The following is a 25,629-nucleotide window of genomic DNA, read 5'->3' on the forward strand; positions in this document are numbered from 1 at the left end:
CCCAAATATAAATCTGGGAGAGGGCTCTGTTTTGTATCCCTTTGAAGGGTGATTTATTGGTTTTTACTTCTTGATGTTAACATCTCTAGCGTAATTTTATCAGATCCACTAATTCATGTTTTTCTAATCTATTACTGAAATGTAACATTTTTACTTTCAAAGTAGTGTATATCTCAGAGCCATCATTGAAAAGAATTGCATCCAAGTCTCATTTATTTGTTGTTTCAAAACTGAAGTACATTAAAGAAAAACAGCTCTGTAAATGTATGCCCTGAGACTTTAAGTTACATAGCTATTGCATCAAGACCTTCTTCATCAGTTTCTCTTTCTTTCATTCAGTTCCATTCAGTTCAGTCGCTCAGTCGTGTCCGATTCTTTGAGACCCCATGAATCACAGCACGCCAGGCCTCCCTGCCCATCACCAACTCCCGGAGTTCACTCAGATGCCATCGAGTCAGTGATGCCATCCAGCCATCTCATCCTCTGTCGTCCCCTTCTCCTCCTGCCCCCAATCCCTCCCAACACCAGAGTCTTTTCCAATGAGCCAACTCTTCGCATGAGGTGGCCAAAGTACTGGAGTTTCAGCTTTAGCATCATTCCTTCCAAAGAAATCCCAGGGCTGATCTCCTTCAGAATGGACTGGTTGGATCTCCTTGTAGTCCAAGGGACTCTCAAGAGTCTTCTCCAACATCACAGTTCAAAAGCATCAATTCTTTGGAGCTCAGCTTTCTTTCTGCCATTAGTCATTTTTAATTCTTTGAAATAAATGTTCTGTTTACTTTATATATGGTATTTTAAATTCTTAACTTTCTCACCTGAGAAAGCAGATTATTTCATGTTATTTTAACAGTATTATAAGAAAGGTCAAGATTTCTTTAATCAGGTATTTAAATATAGATTTGATGAAATGAGGATGAGTAATTTTTATTAAAGCTTAAAATAAAAGAATAAAATAAATAACCTTGGTAATGTGGTGTGACTGTGGGAGCAAATAGCAAGGGAATACTCATTGAATTTTATGATTTCGAGGTGGTAATAGATTTTCACCACAGTGGGACTATGTGGAGCATGAGGTTAGGACAATACTTTGAGGAAAGAAGCTGGAGTGAAATGTGTGTATGGTGCTGGCATTTAGGAAACATACTTAATCTTGTAATTGGGAATATATGTAAAGAGATTAACTTAGAATCATTTCTGAATTTAAAATTTAGCCTATTAAGTTTAGTACAAACTACTAATAAGAAAATCACTTCAGGCTCTACTACAAAGCCACAGTCATCAAAACAGTATGGTACTGGCACAAAGACAGACATATAGATCAATGGAACAAAATAGAAAGCCCAGAGATAAATCCACACACATATGGACACCTTATCTTTGACAAAGGAGGCAAGAATATACAATGGAGTACAGACAATCTCTTTAACAAGTGGTGCTGGGAAAACTGGTCAACCACTTGTAAAAGAATGAAACTAGATCACTTTCTAACACCGCACACAAAAATAAACTCAAAATGGATTAAAGATCTAAATGTAAGACCAGAAACTATAAAACTCCTAGAGGAGAACATAGGCAAAACACTCTCCGACATAAATCACAGCAGGATCCTCTATGATCCACCTCCCAGAATTCTGGAAATAAAAGCAAAAATAAACAAATGGGATCTAATTAAAATTAAAAGCTTCTTCACAACAAAGGAAAATATAAGCAAGGTGAAAAGACAGCCTTCTGAATGGGAGAAAATAATAGCAAATGAAGCAACTGACAAACAACTAATTTCAAAAATATACAAGCAACTTATGCAACTCAATTCCAGAAAAATAAACGACCCAATCAAAAAATGGGCCAAAGAACTAAATAGACATTTCTCCAAAGAAGACATATGGATTGCTAACAAACACATGAAAAGATGCTCAACATCACTCATTATCAGAGAAATGCAAATCAAAACCACAATGAGGTACCACTTCACACCAGTCAGAATGGCTGTGATCCAAAAATCTGCAAGCAATAAATGCTGGAGAGGATGTGGAGAAAAGGGAACCCTCCTACACTATTGGTGGGAATGCAAACTAGTACAGCCACTTTGGAGAACAGTGTGGAGATTCCTTAAAAAATTGCAAATAGAACTACCTTATGACCCAGCAATCCCACTGCTGGGCATACACACCGAGGAAACCAGAATTGAAAGAGACACATGTACCCCAATGTTCATCGCAGCACTGTTTATAATAGCCAGGACATGGAAACAACCTAGATGTCCATCAGCAGATGAATGGATAAGAAAGCAGTGGTACATGTACACAATGGAGTATTACTCAGCCATTAAAAAGAATTCATCTGAATCAGTTCTGATGAGATGGATGAAACTGGAGCCGATTATACAGAGTGAAGTAAGCCAGAAAGAAAAACACCAATACAGTATATTAACACATATATATGGAATTTAGAAAGATGGCAATGACGACCCTGTATGCAAGACAGGAAAAAAGACACAGCTGTGTATAATGGACTTTTGGACTCAGAGGGAGAGGGAGAGGGTGGAATGATTTGGGAGAATGGCATTCTATCATGTATACTATCATGTAAGAATCGAATCACCAGTCTATGTCTGACGCAGGATACAGCATGCTTGGGGCTGGTGCATGGGGATGACCCACAGAGATGTTATGGGAAGGGAGGTGAGAGGGGGGTTCATGTTTGGGAACATATGTAAGAATTAAAGATTTTAAAATTAAAAAAAAATAAAGAAAAAAACAATAAAATGGGGAAACAAGTTTACAAAGGTCACTAGAAATGAATGAAAAGTGCTGAGCATAGTGCATTAGCTTTAATAGATTCTCAAGGAATAAGACTTGTGATTATTAATAATGTCTTCTAGTATTATTATGATTGTTATTATTATTATAAATAAAACATTCCCTAATATAGCTTAAAAAAAAAAAAGAAAATCAAATACCAAAAAAAAAAAAAAATCAAATACAAAGTTAAGTAGAACTCAGATAAAGCCAAACACCATCACTGTAAGATAAATGAACATTGTTGAAGAGTTTGAGCTCTTTTATAGATAACCATCCCCACTCCAGTACTCTTGCCTGGAAAATCCTATGGATGGAGGAGCCCGGTAGGCTGCAGTCCATGGGGTCGCAAAGAGTCAGACACGACTGAGTGACTTCACTTTCACTTTTCACTTTCATGAATTGAAGGAAATGGCAACCCACTCCAGTGTTCTTGCCTGGAGAATCCCAGGGACAGGGGAGCCTGGTGGGCTGCCGTCTATGGGGTCGCACAGAATCAGCCACGACTGAAGTGACTTAGCAGCAGCAGCATGGATAACCATGGTTGCCCAGGTGGCTCAGTGGTGAAGAATCCACCTGCAATTCAGGAAATGCAGGTTGAGTTCCTGCGTCGGCAAGATCTCCTGGAGTAGGAAATGGCAACCCACTCCAGTATTCTTGCCTGAGTAACCCCATGGGCAGAGGAGCCTGTCAGGCTACAGTCCATGGAGTTGCAAAAGATTCAGACATGACTTAGTGATAAATAGATAACCATGTGGATGAATAAACTGTATGAACAAATATAGGTAAGCATTATATTTATGTGTGGTTGGATCATTGTAAACTTTTCCAAGTGAGAGGAGGCTTTGCCTATCACCTATACAGCTATAAACCTGAGACCCAGGTCCTGCACATATGTCTAGTGTATTGTCTGTCTGATCTGACACTGAGTCTTCTTGAAGGCTAAAAGGAAAACAGTCCTTTGAAAATCCCTAACTTCTAGCCTATATTCATGCTCCTTTGGGGGAATAATCCCATGGGCTGTATTGTTTGAAAACCTTAAGTAGAAATTATAAAGAGATCTTGGATCAACATTTTCCCTACCCATTCCAGTATTCTTGCTTAGAGAATCCCATGGGCAGAGGATCCTGGCAGGCTACAGTTCATAGGGTTGCAAAGAAATGGACACCACTGAGGCAACTTAGCATGCATGCATGCACGGGCTTCCCTGTAAAGAATCCACTTGCCAATGCAGGAGATGTGGGTTCCCTCCCTGAGTCAGGATGGCAACCCAATCCAATATTCTTGCCTGGAAAGTCTTATGGACAGAGGAGTCTGGCAGCCTACACTCTGAGGGGTGGCAGAGAGTTCGACAGAGTGACTAAACAACAACAACATATATAGCTATATATACTTATACTATGTGAGTTTAGTGCGCTATCTCAATATAAGATCCATACATAAGTTAATTGCTTTTCCATAAGGAAAGTATATTTAGAAGATGAAATATATGAATGAAATGAGTGGCATTGAAAAATGCCACTAACTATAAATATAATCAAAAGATTTTGAGGATATAATTTATTGTTATTCTTATGATTATGAAAAGTAAATCAGGGAGAGAAATAAATTAGGAGTTTGTGAGTTTTATATTTGATGCTATATATGCCATTTCCTTCTCCAACGGATCTTCCCGACTCAGGGATCGAACCCAGGTCTCCCACATTGTAGGCAGATGCTTTACTGTCTGAGCCACCAGGGAAGTTCATATATAAAAAAACATAAATAAGGTCTTGCTGTATTGTCCAGGGAACTATATTCAATGTCTTATAATAACCAATAAGAAAAATAATCTGAATATATATAATTGAATCACTTTGCTGTATACCAGAAACAACTACAACACTGTAAATCAGTGCTGCTTCAAATGAAAACAAACAAAATCCACACATTTCCAACAACAAAGATTCTTCATGTCCCCTCTTACAGCAGCATCTATCTCCTTCTCCCCAAATCTTAATCGCTGGCAGTCACTAATATCAATATGTGCTCCCAAGCTCTCTATGTTTCTTCCATTTCAGGAATGTTTTATTAATAAAATCAAACAATATATAACCTTTAGGGGTTGGTTTTTCTCAGCTTAGTTCTCTTGAGATTTATCTAGGCTGATATGGGAAACAATACACTATTCCTTATTTTGAATCTGTGTGTTGAAGAATGATATCTGTATTTTTAATTTTTAGTTATTATAAGTGAAATTACAGTAAACATTTCCGTAAAAGTTTTTCTGTGTGCATAGTTTTTATTTCTCTAATATAAATGCTCAGCAGTTAAATTTCTGGATTGTATAGCACTTGAATGTTTACTTTTTTTTTAAAGGAAACTGCAAACATATTTTCCAGAATAGCTATAACAGTTTTACAATCTCAAATAATGTATAAGTAATCTATTTTGTCCATATCCTCGCCAGTATTTGATATACTACTTAATATTTTTTAGCTAATTTGATAGGTAATTAGTGATTATCTCACTATGGTTTTATTTTGCACTTATCTGTTGGCTAGTGACATTTGCAGATGACACCACCCTTATAGCAGAAAGTTAAGAGGAACTAAAAACCCTCTTGAAAGTTAAAGAAGACAGTGAAAAAGTTGGCTTAAAGCTCAACATTCAGAAAACGAAGATCATGGCATCTGGTCCCATCACTTCATGAGAAATAGATGGGGAAACAGTGAAAACAGTGTCAGATTTCATTTTTGGGGGCTCCAAAATCACTGCAGATGGTGACTGCAGCCATGAAATTAAAAGACACTTACTCCTGGAAGGAAAGTTATGACCGACCTAGACAGCATATTCCGAAGCAGAGACATTACTTTGCCGACTAAGGTCTGTCTAGTCAAGGCTATGGTTTTTCCAGTGGTCATGTATGGATGTGAGAGTTGGACTGTGAAGAAAACTGAGTGCCGAAGAATTGATGTTTTTGAACTGTGGTGTTGGAGAAGACTCTTGAGAGTCCCTTGGACTGCAAGGAGATCCAACCAGTCCATTCTGAAGGAGATCAGCCCTGGGATTTCTTTGGAGGGAATGATGCTGAAGCTGAAACTCCAGTGTTTTGGCCACCTCATGCGAAGAGTTGTCTCATTGGAAAAGACTCTGATGCTGGGAGGGATTGGGGGCAGGAGGAGAAGGGACGACCCAGGATGAGATGGCTGGATGGCATCACTGACTCGATGGACATGAGTTTGAGTGAACTTCGGGAGATAGTGATGGACAGGGAGGCCTGGCGTGCTGCGATTCATGGGGTCGCAAAGAGTCGGACACAACTGAGCGACTGAACTGAGTGACATTTAGCATCATTTAATTTTCTTATTTACCTCCTATATTGCTTCTTCAGTGAAATATTTTTTCATATATTTTTTCCATATCTAATTGTATGTTTTTCTTCCTGTTCATTATATATTCTAGATACTAGTTCTTTGCTGGATAAGTGGTATGAAAATATTTCTCCAACTCTGTGGCTTGACTTTTCATGGTTTTAACAGTCTTTCACATAGCAAAATTTTTAAAATTAGTGAAGTCCAATTTATCTATTTTTCCTTTTATAGATCATTCTTTAGGAATCAAGTGGTGTAAGAACTCTCTGACTAACCTTAGATACTAATAATTTTCCCCTATGTTTTTAAATACAATTTTTGAATATTTTACATGCAATTTTTCACATTTACATTTGAGTCTTTTCTTCCATTTTGAGTTAGTTTTTATATAAACTATGAAACTTAGTCGATTGTCTCATTTGTTCTGTGTATCATTGAGAGAAGGGTATTGAAGTCTCTGACTATAATTGTGGACTTCTTTATTTCTCCTTTTAGTTCTATCAGTCTTTGTTTCACATAATTTGGACTCCATGGTTTCCAATAAGAAATCTATTGTCATTTAATTATTTATGACTAGTAGACAGGTGATCTTTCTTATGGTTTTAAGGCTTTGTCCTTAATTTTGAAAGCTTTGACTATTTACATGTCCTGGTATGGATTTCTTTAGATTTATTCCATGTCTTATATTCATTTCTTATGCCTCCATATTAATCTAAAGTTATTTCAGCAAGTGAATTTTAATTTAAAATACTTAAGAACAACAGTTAATCAAAACTGCTAATCACTGTAAAGGAAATTATCAGGCAGAGTTGAATCTATGAAAAGATACTTGTAATACTAATGACTGGCAAAGTGTTGTACTCAGAATATATAATTTATCAAATAAATTGATCAAATAAAAGGGAATATCTCCATAGAAAATTGATAGAAGGACAAATAGACAATTCATGAAAGAGACACTAAAGTCTAATAAATAAAGAAATATATGTTTAGACTTATTAATGATGCTAATTAATAATTAAAAGATGTGAGTTAATCTTGCAAGACTGTCAACATTTAAGCTTTTCTCATTAAGTGTTGGTGAGGATGTGAAAAAAGAGGAAGACTCATACATTGTAGGTAGGGATATAGTTTGTTAGCAGTGCTTTGGAAAATGATTGATATTACTTAATAAATTTAAATGTGCATCCTACAACCTTAAAATTCCACTCATAGATAAATGTTCCAAAATAACTCTTTTGCTTGATACAAGAATGTATAAACATGTTAACAGCAGAATTATAAGTAAAAAGGAAAAAAAAAGCAACTTCAGATACTCAAAATGTTCATTGACAGAACTAACAAATAAATGATCATGTGATCATATAATTGAATGTTATAAGACATTGAAAATGAACAAACTTCATACAACAATATGGATGGATCTCAAAAATATAATACTGATTGAAATAAAGTACTAAAGAGTTCATATTGTATGATTCCATTTTCAAAACCAGGCAAAACTAATTGTTTAGCACTGATATATATGGTAAACTTAAAAAGAGAAGCAAGATAATAATTTACATAAAATTTAAAAAGGAGAATGTGATCATGAGGAAGAAACTGACAGTTTTAATACTTATTTTACTTTTATACTATTCATTAAACAGTCACAATCACTACAGTTTTAAAATAGTTTAAAAATAGAAATTCCAGTTAATATCCATAATACCAGGTGCAGACTAATTCTTAAAACTTGACTTTTCTTGTGTCTTTAATATTTTTACCATTAGTTTTATTTAGATTTCTCAAAAAATAATTTTTCTGTAGACATGTGTGCATTTCTATTAATCAAAAGTTCATCCTCATTTAGCAATCTGTCATTTCTTTTTTGACTACAACAGATGAAATATCTTTCGACTGAATCACATTAGTAAAATGATCTCTGTGTGAAAATCTAACATATTTTCTATGGAGCTGCAATTCATCATTTTAAAAACAACTTTATGGCATGTGGAGTGGAGAAGTAGAATAAAAGCCAATACTATCTTGGAAGATTCGAAACATACATTAATACACTCCTTTAACTTTTAAAACTTAGATTCCTTTACTTTTAAACCAAATCATGTCATAAAATCAGAATTTCACCAAAGCATTAATTAGAACTTGGAAGAGTATTATACAGAGGATGCTGAATACCTAAGCACAAGAGCATGAAAACAAAGAAGGGCAGTGATTTTTGTTGTGCGACTGTGCATGTATATGTATTTCCATTTGTTTGTCTGTTTGTTTAGTTGTCTTCTTATTCATTTGTGTACAGGCCTCTCAATAAACCTATTGCTTGGTTTAGTTGTTTAGTTTATTTCTTGAATTGCCCCCAGATATTTAATTTTGTGAATAATGTCAACAGTGAAGTAGGGGAATTAACAAATTTTTACTTCCTTTGTTTTTAATCAAGAAATTGCATGTTGTCAGTCCAATTCTTCTAAAGTGTTTAAAGACTCTCTCAATGGTAGCTGAAACTGAGAATTAATATTAAATATGGATCCCATGATCACCTCCTTCAGGCTGTAAGAGATTAGTCCATGCGGTGTTAATAAACAGTAGTGCTAGGGAGAAGTAGGAGCTTTGTTTAATGTGCTTTCCCCTTGATGAATAGAAAGGACATGTATATTTGACATATGGATTTTCATTTGATCTTTTAAATGTATATTTTATATATTTTTATATTTCATATAAAATGTACATTTTATATTTCAGTACGACAGTACTGACATTTCTTACTTTGCTAAAAATCCTAAGAAATACTCATACTTTGCTTCAGTTGTGTCTGACTTTTTTGCGACCCCATGGACTGTAGCTTGGCAGGCTCCTCTGTCCATGGGATTCTCCAAGCAAGAACACTGGAGTGGATTGCCATTTCCTTCTCTAGGGATGTTTGTACTTGCTCTATTTTTAAAGTTTGCATGTTTACTACACTTGCATTCCTGCGGAAAGGATCGCTTTTTAATATCTTAAAGCATGCTTACTAACTTCTTACATTAGTTCTGACTTAAATTCAAAGTATGTATATCATTTAAATTGAACGTTTTCTCATTTTCCTCCTACCAGCCTCTCAATAGTTACATGTGTAAATGTCCCTCTTTTCCTCTCAAATATTAAACTAGTTTAAAGTGGATTTTTAAAAACTTTCTCCCTATTAATTCAGCTATTTGATTATTGAATATTTTCAAACTGTGCAGAAGGGCCTGTACTCTTTTTGAGCCTTCACATCAACTTTGGCAGGGTAGGGAGGTACTCAGACTTTCGCACAATTCTGGCATGGCCCTCAGTCTTGCTCCCTCATCCCAACTCTCACAGCTTCACTGGAATGACCCACAGTAGGATCATCATGACTAAAGCAATTATGTTGAGTATGTCATTTATTTTAGTTTTCTTAGTCACGTCAAGAAGTCAAGGACTCCGAGGTTACCTTCCTTTCTTAGAATGACATCTCCTGATGGCTCTCTGTAAAATGAGACATCTCCCAATCTCTGTCACCCACTCCCAAGCACCTTCTCTGCATTATTTTTCTCTGTAATGTGCGTCATTCCCCCAATTTCTTTGATTATCTTCTGACCCTAGCCTCCACTGGAATGTGAGCTCCAATAGTGCAGAGATCTCTGTTTTGTTCTCTCTTCTATCACCCCAGCCTGGTAGAGTTCTAGGCATATTGTAGGTGCTCAATAAATGTTTGTTAGATGAAGGCATACATGAATGAATGTATAAAATATAGAGAAGGAATATGATGTTTCCTTGGCACCAATTTGAAGTTAGATATCTTTTATTTTAACTCATTTTAAATCAAGAAGACAGTTTTCATCTTGTTTTCCTTATTAGGGTCTCTACTGCTATTGACCTTTGATTTATGAGTTTGCTTTCTAAGAATTAATTTGTAATTGTATCACTTACCATTTGGAATTTTCTTTAGATAGCTCTAAAAACAGTAAAAAGACCAATGGTGGAATCTGCATTGCATTAAACCATATATTATAAATATCCATATTGGTTCACAGATGAAGGAATGGAGTGAAAATTAAAGGAGGATTTGTCATATCTGCATAAATGAATTACCACTCTCATATTCATGCAGTAGTTCGACCTGATTGAATTATGGCATTTTAAAGCAATAAATAATTTCCTAATTTTAAAGATAAGGAATGTAGTACAGAAAGTTTTAATAATAGCCACAAGTGCTTAGGCAGATAATGGTAACAGATTTAGGGCTAGATTCTGTTTTCCAACACATGGTTCTGTCTGTAGGCCACCACTGAGGGCCTATTGATTCCTTTAAAAGTCCTGGAGATTCCATATAATATGCTTAGGGAACTAATATGTTCAGTGTTACATAACAGCCAGAAAAGGAGGGGAGTTTGGGGGAGAATGGATACATGGGTATGTATAGCTGAGTCCCTTTGCTGTCCACCTGAAACTATCACAGCATTATTAATCAGCTGTGAGTGTAAAAGTCACTCAGTCGTGTCCGATTCTTTGCGACCCCATGGACTATACAGTCCATGGAATTTTTCAGGCCAGAATACTGGAGTGGTAGCCTTTCCCTTCTCCAGGACATCTTCCCAACCCAGGGATTGAACCCAGGTCTGCCACATCAGCTGTATTCCAATAAAATCAAAAGTTTTTTAAAAAGACTTACAGGTTAAATCCAACTTCCCTGGTGGCTCAGATGGTAAAGCGTCTGCCTACATTGTGGGAGACCTCGGTTCGATCCCTGGGTTGGGAAGATTCCCTGGAGAAGAAATGGCAACCCACTCCAGTACTCTTGCCTGGAAAATTCCATGTACGGAGGAGCTTGGTGCAGGCTACTGACCATGGGGTCGTAAAGAGTCAGGCACGACTGAGAGACTTCCCTTTATAGGTTAAATCCACACCCCCCACAACCTGAAAGTCCTCTTGATACCATGTATGCTTTTACATGTCTCAAAAGAAAGCCTTCTTAGGGCACAGACAACATTCTAAGGAATTTTTAGCTATAGATTCACAGCTCACGTTCCTCACTTAGCTTTGAGCAGGCCAGTAATCTTCCATGGCTTCCTACTAGAGCCTTCGATTCTGGCTTTTCATTTGTTGGTTCACATCTTTCTTTGGGTCTAGCCTGAATTTTTTCTCAGTGGACAGCTTCACTGAGAAGCCTGCTTTCTTACTTTTCTTATTTCTCTTATTTTGAACACACTGAATTTCTAACAGTTCCCAGCTTTGAGACCCTCCAGCACATGGGATGCCAAGGGGATATATAATCTAAAATGCAGTTTCACCACAGAGTGTCTAGAGAAGTGCCTTCTCTTCTAAGCCTAACCTTCTCAAAATCTCACACCTCATCACACTATTCCAAATCCACTGTGGATCTCATCAATCAAATGTGAGTTGGGAGAGAGGCACTGGGGAGGGCTTGGAGTGCAGAATTTCACTTTAGTGTCATCTCTATTCAAATACCTATTTCACAAGAGAGGATCTTCTCATTTAATAATTGATTCACATTAATTTATTATTATTTATAGAATGTTTTCTTCTTTGTTTTTGTTTTATGGGCCACTATTTGGGTAAGGATGGTAGCAATTGCAAGACACTATCATTAATATTAAGCTTGCCTAGTAGCTCATTTGGTAAGGAATCCGCCTGCAATACAGGAGACCCTGCTTCAATTCCTGCATTGGGAAGATCCCCTGGAGAAGGAAACAGCTACCCACTCCAGTATTCTAGCCTGGAGAATTCCATGGACTATACCATGGGGTCACAAAGAGTTGGACATGACTGAGCCACTTTCACTTTCTTCACTAATATTAATGTTAAGACCGCAGGATCCCTTTTTGTCCAATAGTAAGTGCAGAATTTGCCAAGAATGAGAATCAATCCATAAACAAAGTCCCAAATTCCATTAATGGTGAGGATTTGGGGTGTATATTCTACATTCCCTCATCTAAAAATGAAAACTCTGAGTTAAAGGGGCAATTGGTAATGTTCACCAGAGGTCAAAAATAGGTCCTGTTGGCTTTGTGCACATAGCTATATCCCCATGTGAAGCTGCCATGGTCATCACAGAGTGCCTAGAATTTCCTGTATGTATATCATTCAGAGTTAGATGCAATGACTCAAAATGTCCTACGACTACCTTTAAATAACACGATATTTTAATTTTCTGTGTGAAAGTGAAAGTTGCTCAGTCATGTCCGACTCTTTGTGACCCCATGGACTAGAGTCCATGGAATTCTCTAGGTCAGAATACTGAAGTGGGTAGCCTTTCCCCTCTGCAGGGGATCTTCCCAACTCAGGGATCGAACAGAGGTCTCCTGCATTGCAGGTGGATTCTTTACCAGCTGAGCCACAAGTATAACCAGTAATTATTCATTTTATCTAAGTGTAACACTGCAAGTTTTAGGAATTGATGTTCTTAAAGAAAAAATAAATATCATAATGATAAATTAGGCACATATGCCTACTTATATTTCCCATTCAAATTGGTAGAACAAAAATTCAGCTTTGCTACTGAAATGACTTTTCTCTATTGACCTGCTGCTGAAGCATTTTTTACATGTACTTTCCTAGTTTCAGGGCTTCCCTGGTGGCTCAGAGGGTAAAGCGTCTGCCTACAATGTGGGAGACCCAGGTTCAACCCCTGGGTCAGGAAGATCCCCTGGAGAAGGAAATGGCAACCCACTCCAGTACTCTTGCCTGGAAAATCCCATGAACTGAGAAGACTGGTAGGTTACAGTCCATAGGATCACAAAGAGTCGGACACGACTGAGCGACTTCACTTTCCTAGTTTCAAGCATCCATGAAATTAATGTTAAGAGTTAGAGTAGTTCACAAGTACTTTGGTGTTCCCAGTGTATATAGTTACCCTTGTTACATATTACACTGCTATTATTACCATCTTTATTTTACTAATGGGGAACTAGAGTTTGGTGTGTGAATTTTCTGGGTCAACTTTACTGGTACACAAGATGTCCACCTGTCTGGTTAAACATTTCTGGGTGTGTTTGTGAGGGTGTTTGCAAAAGAGATTAGCTGAATGAGTGAACCGAGTAAGGCAGATGGTGGGCATCATCCAGTCACTGAAGGCCTGAACAGAATGAAGACGTAGAATACTGCTAAATTTTCTCTCTGCTTGACTAACTGAACCAGAACATCAATTTTCTCCTGTGCTCTATGCTCCTGATTCTCAGGCCTTTAGACTTGGACTGGAATCCTCAGCTCTCTGGTTCTCAGAACTTCACACCACACTATGAGCTTTCCTGGGTTTCTATCTTACAGATGGCAGGTTATAGGACTTCTTAGCCTCCATAATTGCATGAGCCAATAAAATATAATCTCTTTTTAGATCTATCTATCCATTCATTAATCCATCCAGCCTATTGGCTCTGTTTCTCTGAAGAACCTTGACTAATAAAGTGTATTTTGGATACCTTCAACCCTCAAGTGGAAACATGAGTGCATGTTTAATGTACTAAGTATGAGTGTGCATGTTAATATGTGCATAGAATATGACAGAATTAAGATTCATATGCAATCTTTAGTATTCTCAAAGGGTCTATGAAGCCCTTGGGAAGCTTTTGTTTTCTTATGTTAAACAAAACAATGGGCAGTCCTATGATTTGCATATTTGTGAGTGTTTTCTAAATGAATAACATCACAATGATGAAATGTTAGAACTTTGGAATTCAATGAATCAAATGAATATGTGTATATACTGTGTATAATGCATGTATATAAGTATGTATACATTTTTATTTAAATATATACCTGTTGATCTAATTATTTAATATGCTAGATCAGAAGACTGTCTTTAAAGCTTAGAGTGAAGCACCCAGGATAGGAATTTAATGTAGCAAGAGACAAATGTGTGTAGTTTAATGCGTGTGTGATAATGTCAATTTGGCTGAGATAAAGATTACTTCCTCCCAGATACCAACACACATAGACCATGTCCTTGGGCATTTATTTCTATCTGTTCAGTACATGAAGTGACAGTATTGTGTTATATGCAATGAGAAACTATTACAGTAATCCTTTTGCCAAGCATTTATTCTTAGTAACCTCACAGGTGTTCTGTGGCTTACTTATTAACATAAAGACTAAAATAAGTTTTTGAATGCAAGATTTATTCAATGTGAAAGTTCTGTGCCATTTAACATATCTGGATTGATAGTGTTAAAAGGAAAAATAGAAGAATAACCAAGTATATCACTATACTGGTAATCAATGGAAATTAAACTTGACTCAAATTTCGTCATGCCTTATAGCAACTGAATAATAGGTTGGATGATTAGAGAGCTTCATTAATTTTCCTTAAGATTCAGGCATCATTTTATTGTTTATTAATCTTAACCTGATGCTAAATGCATATTTCAGATGAGAAAGATATTGTTTATTTGTTGCCAAAGGAGTTAAGAAATAATTAAGATAAATATCCCTCAGTATTCCCATGGCATTTTCATCCCAGTTTATTTTTTCCATTAGAATAACTACAAGGATAAAGACTTTCACAATAAATAACTATCAGAATATAAGTACACTGTGAATATAGCCAGTGGGATTTTTCTCTAAGCTACTAGTTCTGGGAAAATAGGAAATGTTTGTCAGACAGTTTGGTCTAATAGTGAGGGATTAAGTTAGAGAATAATGTAGATCCGGACGTGGGTCTTGCCCTGCTTACTTATTATATATGTGGCATTTGGGCCATTTATTTATTTTCTCCTACCTTTACTTTCCTTTCCCAAGAAATGAGAAGAAATATTCTTAATATTTAGGATCTTTTAAAGAATATTGAACATATCTTATTTGTAATCCTTAAAAACCAATGGATTATTATTAGAAGTAATTACTAAATTAGATTTTGGTTTACTTTGCTTATCATCTTGTTTATTGTTACAATTGTAAGTCATTTGTTAATTTTTCTGTATTGCATCCCATATATTCTATAAATTTCAGTGACATTAAATAGCAATATTAGAGCCTGAAAACAAATTTGGAAGAGTCCCTTGGACAGCAAGGAGATAAAATCAGTCAGTACTAAAGGAAATCAACCCTGACTATTCATTGGAAGATTGATGCTGAAGCTGAAGCTCCAGTACTTTGGCCACCTGATGGTAAGAACTGACTCATTTGAAAAGACCCTGATGCTGGGAAAGATTGAAGGCAGGAGGAGAAGGGGACAACAGAGAATGAGAAGGTTGGACGGCATCACCAACTTGATGGACATGAGTTTGAGCAAACTTTGGGAGAAAGTGAAGGACAGGGAAGCCTAGTGTGTTGCAGTCCATGGGGTTGCAAAGAGTTGGACATGACTTACCAGCTGAACAACAAACAGAAGCTGAATGACAAAGCCAGTTTTATTTGATGATTAGAAATGGTTGAATTTAAAGAAATTGTTATTACCAAATCACTATATTGAAATGAGCCTGAAACATGCTATTACATTCATTGCATATAAAGGACATTTTGTAACAAACTTGACTTGTAACTAATAGCTATCTACATGAAGCTCAATAAATCAAATCCTTAGTTTGTGCTTAACAAGCATTAGGATGAATGTTTCACATACTTTATCTCAGTTAATTCTCAAGAAAAACCTTGTGATATAGAAATAGCAAGATAAAATCTTGACATATTTATCTTCATGCTTGCCTCATTTCCAGAAATTCTAGCCCTTTTAAATGTTGTCTAGAGCAGAACGCAATTAAAAAGAAACTATTGTAGGTCATGTTTTATTTTTTTTATTTTTCTTTATTTTTTGTTTTAAAAATGGTATATCTCATTTATTCATTGAAATGGCAATCCACTCCAGCACTCTTGCCTGGAAAATCCCATGGACAGAGGAGCCTGATAGGTTACAGTCCATGGGGTCGCAAAGAGTTGGACACGACTGAGCGACTTCACTTTACTTCACCTGTGGATGTTTGTGTTGTTTCCAGTTTGGGGCCATTATTTTTATTTTTATTTTTTTAATTTTTTTTAATTTAATTTTAAAATCTTTAATTCTTACATGTGTTCCCAAACATGAACCCCCCTCCCACCTCCCTCCCCATAACATCTCTGTGGGTCATCCCCATGCACCAGCCCCAAGCATGCTGTATCCTGCGTCAGACATAGACTGGCGATTCAATTCTTACATGATAGTATACAAGATAGAATGCCATTCTCCCAAATCATCCCACCCTCTCCTTCTCCCTCTGAGTCCAAAAGTCCGTTATACACAGCTGTGTCTTTTTTCCTGCCTTGCATACAGGGTCGTCATTGCTATCTTTCTAAATTCCATATATATGTGTTAGTATACTGTATTGGTGTTTTTCTTTCTGGCTTACTTCACTCTGTATAATCGGCTCCAGTTTCATCAATCTCATCAGAACTGATTCAAATGAATTCTTTTTAACGGCTGAGTAATACTCCATTGTGTACATGTACCACTGCTTTCTTATCCATTCATCTGCTGATGGACATCTAGGTTGTTTCCATGTCCTGGCTATTATATACAGTGCTGCGATGAACATTGGGGTACATGTGTCTCTTTCAATTCTGATTTCCTCGGTGTGTATGCCCAGCAGTGGGATTGCTGGGTCATAAGGTAGTTCTATTTGCAATTTTTTAAGGAATCTCCACACTGTTCTCCAAAGTGGCTGTACTAGTTTGCATTCCCACCAACAGTGTAGGAGGGTTCCCTTTTCTCCACATCCTCTCCAGCATTTATTGCTTGCAGATTTTTGGATCGCAGCCATTCTGACTGGTGTGAAGTGGTACCTCATTGTGGTTTTGATTTGCATTTCTCTGATAATGAGTGATGTTGAGCATCTTTTCATGTGTTTGTTAGCCATCCGTATGTCTTCTTTGGAGAAATGTCTATTTAGTTCTTTGGCCCATTTTTTGATTGGGTCGTTTATTTTTCTGGAATTGAGCTGCATAAGTTGCTTGTATATTTTTGAGATTAGTTGTTTGTCAGCTGCTTCATTTGCTATTATTTTCTCCCATTCAGAGGGCTGTCTTTTCACCTTGCTTATAGTTTCCTTTGTTGTGCAGAAGCTTTTAATTTTAATTAGATCCCATTTGTTTATTTTTGCTTTTATTTCCAGAATTCTGGGAGGTGGATCATAGAGGATCCTGCTGTGATTTATGTCGGAGAGTGTTTTGCCTATGTTCTCCTCTAGGAGTTTTATAGTTTCTGGTCTTACATTTAGATCTTTAATCCATTTTGAGTTTATTTTTGTGTGCGGTGTTAGAAAGTGATCTAGTTTCATTCTTTTACAAGTGGTTGACCAGTTTTCCCAGCACCACTTGTTAAAGAGATTGTCTTTACTCCATTGTATATTCTTGCTTCCTTTGTCAAAGATAAGGTGTCCATATGTGTGTGGATTTATCTCTGGGCTTTCTCTTTTGTTCCATTGATCTATGTGTCTGTCTTTGTGCCAGTACCATACTGTCTTGATGACTGTGGCTTTGTAGTAGAGTCTGAAGTCAGGCAAGTTGATTCCTCCAGTTCCATTCTTCTTTCTCAAGATTGCTTTGGCAATTCGAGGTTTTTTGTATTTCCATACAAATCTTGAAATTATTTGTTCTAGTTCTGTGAAAAATATGGCTGGCAGCTTGATAGGGATTGCACTGAATTTTTAAATTGCTTTGGGTAGTATACTCATTTTCACTATATTGATTCTTCCGACCCATGAACATGGTATATTTCTCCATCTATTAGTGTCCTCTTTGATTTCTTTCATCAGTGTTTTATAGTTTTCTATATATAGGTCTTTAGTTTCTTTAGGTAGATATATTCCTAAGTATTTTATTCTTTTCGTTGCAATGGTGAATGGAATTGTTTCCTTAATTTCTTTTTCTACTTTCTCATTATTAGTGTATAGGAATGCAAGGGATTTCTGTGTGTTGATTTTATATCCTGCAACTTTACTATATTCATTGATGAGCTCTAGTAATTTTCTGGTGGAGTCTTTAGGGTTTTCCATGTAGAGGATCATGTCATCTGCAAACAGTGAGAGTTTTACTTCTTCTTTTCCAATTTGGATTCTTTTTATTTCTTTTTCTGCTCTGATTGCTGTGGCCAAAACTTCCAGAACTATGTTGAATAGTAGCGGTGAAAGTGGACACCCTTGTCTTGTTCCTGACTTTAGGGGAAATGCTTTCAATTTTTCACCATTGAGGATAATGTTTGCTGTGGGTTTGTCATATATAGCTTTTATTATGTTGAGGTATGTTCCTTCTATTCCTGCTTTCTGGAGAGTTTTTATCATAAATGGATGTTGAATTTTGTCAAAGGCCTTCTCTGCATCTATTGAGATAATCATATGGTTTTTATTTTTCAATTTGTTAATGTGGTGAATTACATTGATTGATTTGCGGATATTGAAGAATCCTTGCATCCCTGGGATAAAGCCCACTTGGTCATGGTGTATGATCTTTTTAATGTGTTGTTGGATTCTGATTGCTAGAATTTTGTTGAGGTAGGTCATGTTTTAAAAAAAAAAATCTAATTAGGGTCTTGAGAATCAAAGGAAGTTGATAGAGAAGATTGCCAGACAGAATATACTGATGACACTCCCTTCCCTATTCCCTCCCTTAACAAATAGAAAATGAGGTAGATGAACTAGAATGGCGAGGAAAAACAAGTGTGTATGTCAGTAGAGGCTTGCTTTCTCTTCCTTTCAGGAATCTCAGTTAAAATCTGGCTTGACAGATGTGAGTTAGTTCCAGGAAACACTGATAGATTGCAGTAGCTGATCTCAGAGGCTCCATCTTTCAAACAAGGCCAGTTCCTCAACCAGAAACATTTATAGTCTTTCAGCTGTTCCTTGTCACCAGACAAGTCTGCAGAGTATCAAAATAGTCCCTCCACCCAGGAAGACTTCCCATAGTTTGTCCATTATAGGCAAACATCTCGGAGACCTGCTGCTGTGTTTGAAAACAAGAACTGGAGCACTGGTTATCACAAGGCTGCTTTCCTGATGGTACATATTTTCCTAATACATTCCCTTCTACATTTACTCCACGTGACTGTAAATATCTCTGCTCCACAAGACAGGGAAAGGGAAAGAGCTTACCTTTGGAGAAGAAGATGTGCTGGGATGGGGATCTAAAGAGCCAGAGGTGTTGCTAAGTTGAAAAGATTGAATCACCTACGAAAGCCCTCCAGGGAGTGCTTGGAAGCAATCATCTGCCTAGATACAGACCTTTGCGCTTTGAGTGTGGTCTGCTCACTGATCCTCTTCATTTGTAGACTAGGCCCTTTAGTGTGTGTGTGCTTAGTTGCTCAGTCCTAGCCAACTCTGTGACCCCGTGGACTTGTAGCTGGCTGCCAGGCCCCTCTATCCATGGGGATTCTCCAGGCAAGAATACTGGAGTGAATTGTTATGCCCTCCTCCAGGGGAGGTCTTCCCAACCCAGGGATCTAAACCAGTCTTTCACACTGCAGGTGAATTCTTTACTGTCTGAGCCACCAGGGAAGCCCACCAGCAATCTCTCCCCCTTCTTCTGTCAGGTGAGAGCAACCGAGGACACCCAAGAGAACACCTGAGACATGGCAAGGAGCCGGACAGGGTGGGGGTCATCCCAGCCACCACTGGGTGCCTGCAGTGCAGAGTGAACAGGGTAGAAGACCCACACTGCCTCACACTGCCAACCCTCAGTTTAGCCAGAGACCAGAGGCAGTATCCCCAGTCGGGTCAGCCAGACACACACGCAAGAGCCTGTTCACAGGCCCAGGTAGGCAGCTTCTGCGACAAGGGCCAAATCCAGCACCAGGTTGAAGTCCAAAGGCCCAGAGCCTTCTGGACATCCAGAGGGCCAAAGTCCTTGTCGGCAGACACCGAAAAAGACCACGTCAGCCCTTCTAGAACCATCAGTGTATCATGTCTGTCTATGTTTCAGAGCTTTGTTGTATTAAATTCCAAGTTTTCTGGTGTTCACATACCCTCTATGCTTCTGCCAATGTCAAAATTGCACACCGTGATGTGCAAAAAACCTGTGATGATGTGGAACAGAGATGGTTCCAACATACTTGGCTTTGGTAGTGATGCATGCGATGGGAATGGACTGTCATTGCTTGTTATTTAGCCACTATAATTATTCTTCTTTTGATCAACAAATCAATTGAGATTAGAATAAATTGCCTATGGACTTGTGCATAGGGTTCATCAGAACTAAAATTTACATATACATCTATGGTATTTCAAAAAAAGTGTGTCAGAGTCTTCCCTGTGGTCATGTATGATTGTGAGAGTTGGACTGCAAAGAAGGAAGAACACCAAAGAATTGATGCCTTTGAACTGTGGTGTTAGAGAAGACTCCTGAGAGTCCCTTGAACAGCAAGGAGATCAAACCAGCCAATCTTAAAGGAAATCAGCCATGAATACTCTTTGGAATGAATGAGGCTGAAGCTGAAGTGTTTTGGTCACCTGGTGCAATCAGCTGACTCATTGGAAAAGTCCCTGATGCTAGGAAAGACTGAGGGCAGAAGGAAAAGAGGGCGTCAGAGGATGAGATGGCTGGATGGCATCACCAATACAATGGACATGAACTTGGACAAACTTCGGGAGATGGTGAGGGACAGGGAGGCCTGGCGTGCTGCAGTCCATGGGGTCGCAGTGTTAGACATGAATAGGTAACTGAACAACAACTTAAAAGAAACATACATTCTTAAGAAAATACAAACAACAATTTGTAAAGAAAGTGTTTTACAAATTGATGATAATAGTGAAGCAATGGTAGAACTCAAGCTTCAGAATGCAGTAGCACATGTGCTAAGTTACTTCAGTCGTGTCTGACTCTTTGTGACCCCATGGACTGTGCAGCCCACCAGGCTCCTCCATCCATGGGATTCTCCAGGCAAGAATATTGGAGTGGATTGCCATATCCTCCTCTTAGAATGTAGCAGAGTAATCCATAATTTGCCCATGGGTGATTGCATGATCATGGATTAGAATGGACAATGATAGAAAGTTGTCTTTTATAATGTGGATTTAACAGAGGCCTGCTTTATCTTGACAGCTTCCTGGGCAGTCTGATAGACTCCTAGATGACACTGTAATTATGAAATGTATCATTACAACTAGTTAACTAAAGTTAACAGCAGACATATAGTATTAAATATATATGCTTCCAAGGTAACAATATTTCACCAAAAGTTCCCTGCTGTCAGTAAAACTGAGGAAAAGGCCCTGAAATATAATTGGATATATACAGAAAACTTATGATTATTAGTATAAAGTGGACCAATAATATTTAATCGTGTCTATGTACTTAGTCATGTCCAATTCTTTATGACCCTATGAACTGTAGCCTGCCAGGCTCTTCTGTTCATGGCAGGAATACTGGAGTGGGTTGCCATTTCCTTCTCCAGGGAATCTTCCTGAACCAGGGATCAAACCTGCATCTCCTGTGTCTCTTGCATTGCAGACAGATTATTTACCCACTGAGCCATCAGGGAATTAATATTCAATTATATTCTTTCTAAAGAAGGAATAAATGGAGAGATGTTTTAGCAGTAGAGGATAAGAAAAAAGGGTGAAAACTAACAAGATACAGGTACATTCACTGTGGATGGGAAGTTCTACAAAGACCTCAGGTACTCCTCTGGAATCTAAGCCCATATATCTGGCCTTGTACCTCTACTCTACAAGGGCTATGAAGAAAAGTTACCAGAGATACTTCTTTGTATTATATATGAACACAGGAATAATCTTGTGGCATTGTAACTGTGTATAGTAAGTATCTAAGAAAGACAAGCCAACTGTTTAAAGGTTACATGTGTCCTCAAAACAATTGTTTTTGGCAATTGAGAATCAAAACCATCAGATCAATTGTAGAGAAGTGTAGTGATTCAACAAATTCTTTTTCACTGTATAACCTTATTTTCTATCAAATTCAGAATATTCTCCTAAAGGATGCTGTATATAATTTGAACTAGAAGTCAATATAGGATTATGTTTCTCTCAGGACTAGAATGCACAGGTCCGAGAGACACGAGCTAGGACCTAGAGAATTCCCTGCGGAATCGCTGATAATTGTTCGCACCATTTTGGACTCTGTTAACTTGGAGATCACTTTTAAAACTGGCATGAGTTGGTCACTCTATCCCTGGCTCTGTTGAGAACAGAGATCATGAGATTTTAAATTTGACTGATGAGCACCCATAATCACACCTAACTCATAGTAGTAATTCAGTAAATGTGTGTTAAATGAATGAATCCTGCTATAAACTTATCTTTGCTCTGTTTGTAATTTAATCATTCTCACATCATCTGGAGGTAATATTTACCTACAATTCTGAGCTGCTTATCTTGCTTTTCGCATCTGTTATGCAGTTTCACAGCCTAACGAATGTGTCACCACTTTGTATCACAGTGTCGCCAATATGCTGCCCACATCAGCTCTGTTTATGTTAATACCTGGGAGCTAGTTTAGAAGCTGAGTCTGCCAGGAAAACTGATGTGCATATGTTCAGCACCTTATTTTATCATAACTTCTAAAGATATACATTAAGAAAATTCTTGCTGACTAAATACTGACACCAAGTAGTCTCTTTTGAAATAAAGGGGAAAAAATGACAGCAAAAGTATACATATAACAATAAACTGAAAAATATTTTTTGTGGGAGAGATGGAATAGTTGCTACATTTAAAGTTTTCCTCCCTCCAGCATGTGTCATCATGGTGGGGAAGATGATAATTTTAATAAATCATTTTTAATATGTATTAAACCTTATATCTCTAACATATAATATACACTTGAGAGTGATTTACTTTCTTTGGTAAGTTCCAGTCATTCTTTCAATCCATCATCTAGAGTATAATTATATAGAGTATAAACCAATAATTTATTAAGTGATAGCTTATGATATATACTCAAATTATCAGATATTTGCTATTGGTAGTGTTTTTGTGCACAAACTCTAATTTTCTTCAGAAAAATTTCATTTTCACTCCAAATGATGTAAATATCTTGATTATTTTAAGACGCATGTGTTAATCTATAGACTTTTCTTTGAATTTGGAACTAAATATTTAAGGTTGCTTGGAGGCAATATTTTAAATCATTGTATTTTATTTTAAAGTGGGGCTTATGGATGAAGTACACTTAATATTTCCCTATAGCTGACAAAATTTAGTATTGTGTAAATAACTGTTCTTATCATTTGTATGCATTTTAATAAATGTTTCAGTTATATTTGTGCCCTAAGAAAGTATCATAGTGGATACTCTTGGGAAAAAAACCTAAGAAATAAAATTAAAGAAACATTCCTGGTAACATTCTTACATTAGAGAAATCTCCCTTTAAAGTGCTTTGAACAGGCACTTGGCTTAAAGAATAAAGGTAATATATTTGTCTAATAAGACAATTATTTCAGTTGTTGTTTTAATTGCCAAGTCATGTCTGACCCTTTTGCAACCCACTGGACTGTAGCCTGGCAGGTTCCTCTGTCTGTGAGATTTCCCAGACAAGAAGAGTGGAGTGGGTTTTTATTTCCTTCCCCAGGGAATCTTCCAGACCCAGGGACAGAACCCATGTCTCTTGCATTGGCAGGCAGAGGGGCACAAAATCTATATTACAGCAAATATAGAGAGCAAAGGTGATGAGGAGAGATAACAAAACGAAGCTGCAGAGTTGAATGGGGTCCACTTGACTTCCCTGGTGGCTCAGATGGTAAAGCGTCTGTCTACAATGCAGGAGACCCAGGTTCGAGCCCTGGGCTGGGAAGATCCCCTGGAGAAGGAAATGGCAATCCACTCCAGTACTATTGCCTGGAAAATCCCATGGACAGAGGAGCCTGGTAGGTTATAGTCTATGGGGCAGCAAAGAGTCAGACAAGACTGAGCGACTTCACTTCACTTTACTGTGTGAGCAGGTGAGGATGCTGACCCAGCCCAGAGAGAACAAACATGGACTGAACCAGATTATGAGCAGAGATGAGAGCAGGATTGCCTCAGGGCATCCATCCTCGCATTTTATCTCGAGTTGTCACCTGGTTCCTTCATATCCCATTTGCCTTCTACTTCATATCTTCCCTAGTAATTCTGACAATTTTCTGTGTGCCTACTTAAATTCATTCAACACAAATGTACTGAGCACATGTGACATATCAGACATCAAGCCAGATTCTAGAGGTACAAATACAGAAAAAAAAAAAATTATCTTCCCTCAGGAAATTACAATTCAAAGGGGAATGAATGCATAAATAGATCATGATGGTGTAATGTTAACATTGGAAGTGAAAGTGAAAGTAGCTCAGTCATGCTTGACTCCTTGCAACTTCATGGAGTGAACAGTTCATGAATTCTCTTCACCAGAATACTGGAGTTGGTAGCCTTTCCCATCTCCAGGGGATCTACCCAACCCAGGGATCGAACCTAGGTCTTCCACATTGTGCGTGGATTCTTTACCAGCTGAGCCACAGGGGAAGCCCAGTAATAACATTTCCATCGTGGAAAATGATACTGAGCACATACTGTGTACTTGCTGCTGTGCTAATTAAGCACATTATTTCTTGTTTAACTTTTACAGGAATGAGGAAACTTATGCTTTCATCACCCCTGCATGTGTGTGCTCAGTTGCTCAGTCCTGTCCAACTCTTTGTGACCCCATGGACAGAAGCCCACCAACCTCCTCTGTCCATAGAATTTTCCAGGCAAGATACTGGAGTGAGTTGCCTTTACTCCAGGGGATCTTCCTGACCCAGGGATCAAACTCATGCCTCTTGCGTCTCCAGGACTGGCAGGTGAGTTCTTTACCACTGAGCCATAGGGAGGCCCTTCATCATCCCTAATACATTGTTAAAACCTAGTAATAGAAAAAAGCAAAACTGAACTCACCAAGGAAGTGAAATGGTGTGATATTTATCAAATGTGGTTACACTCAATCGTCATTTAAATCACCTTATGTTCTTAAATTCAGATTCCTGTGTTCTAACACCAGACCTCCTGAATTCACCTTCCTGGAGAACGGTCCAGGGAGTTTGCCTCTTCTGACATAAATTTTCTTTCTTTAAATGAGAAGGCAATTTTCAAGGCTAAAGTAGAAAATTTATTAGAAATTTAAAGCTTTCATTTCAGCTATGCATGTGTGTGTGTGTTTGTGTGAGTATAGAGACAGAGATGTAAAACCACAGAAATAGGTGATCATGCATATTAATTAGTAAACAATAGAAGGTTTCTTAGAAAATGTGGTTTTATTTATGCTTTGAAATTTAATTTAAAACTACATAAAAAGGAAAAGACAAATCAACTAAATTCTGGTATACTTATCCAATTGATTTCATTATTTAACAACCCACATTACATTTTATTTTGTTCCAGTTATTAAGTTTTCAATAAATGTAGGTTTGTCATTTGTACTCTTCCCTGATAACAAATTTTCAGTATATTCTTGATTCATATATTCCATTTTCAATTAAAATTTTCATCTTCCATGAAATAAGTTTTCCTTTAAAGGCTATATATTATAGCAAACCT

General features: G+C 37.4%; 1 non-coding gene across 1 annotated transcript; it reads left to right on the forward strand.

Moving 5' to 3' along the window:
• The first annotated feature begins 23,806 nt into the window (after positions 1-23,806).
• On the forward strand, positions 23,807-23,878 carry TRNAC-ACA (transfer RNA cysteine (anticodon ACA)). Its single transcript has one exon. It is a non-coding gene; the product is annotated as a tRNA-Cys (tRNA).
• Positions 23,879-25,629: the final 1,751 nt, after the last annotated feature.

Source organism: Capricornis sumatraensis, chromosome 5, assembly GCF_032405125.1.
Source record: "Capricornis sumatraensis isolate serow.1 chromosome 5, serow.2, whole genome shotgun sequence".
NCBI lineage: Eukaryota > Metazoa > Chordata > Mammalia > Artiodactyla > Bovidae > Capricornis > Capricornis sumatraensis.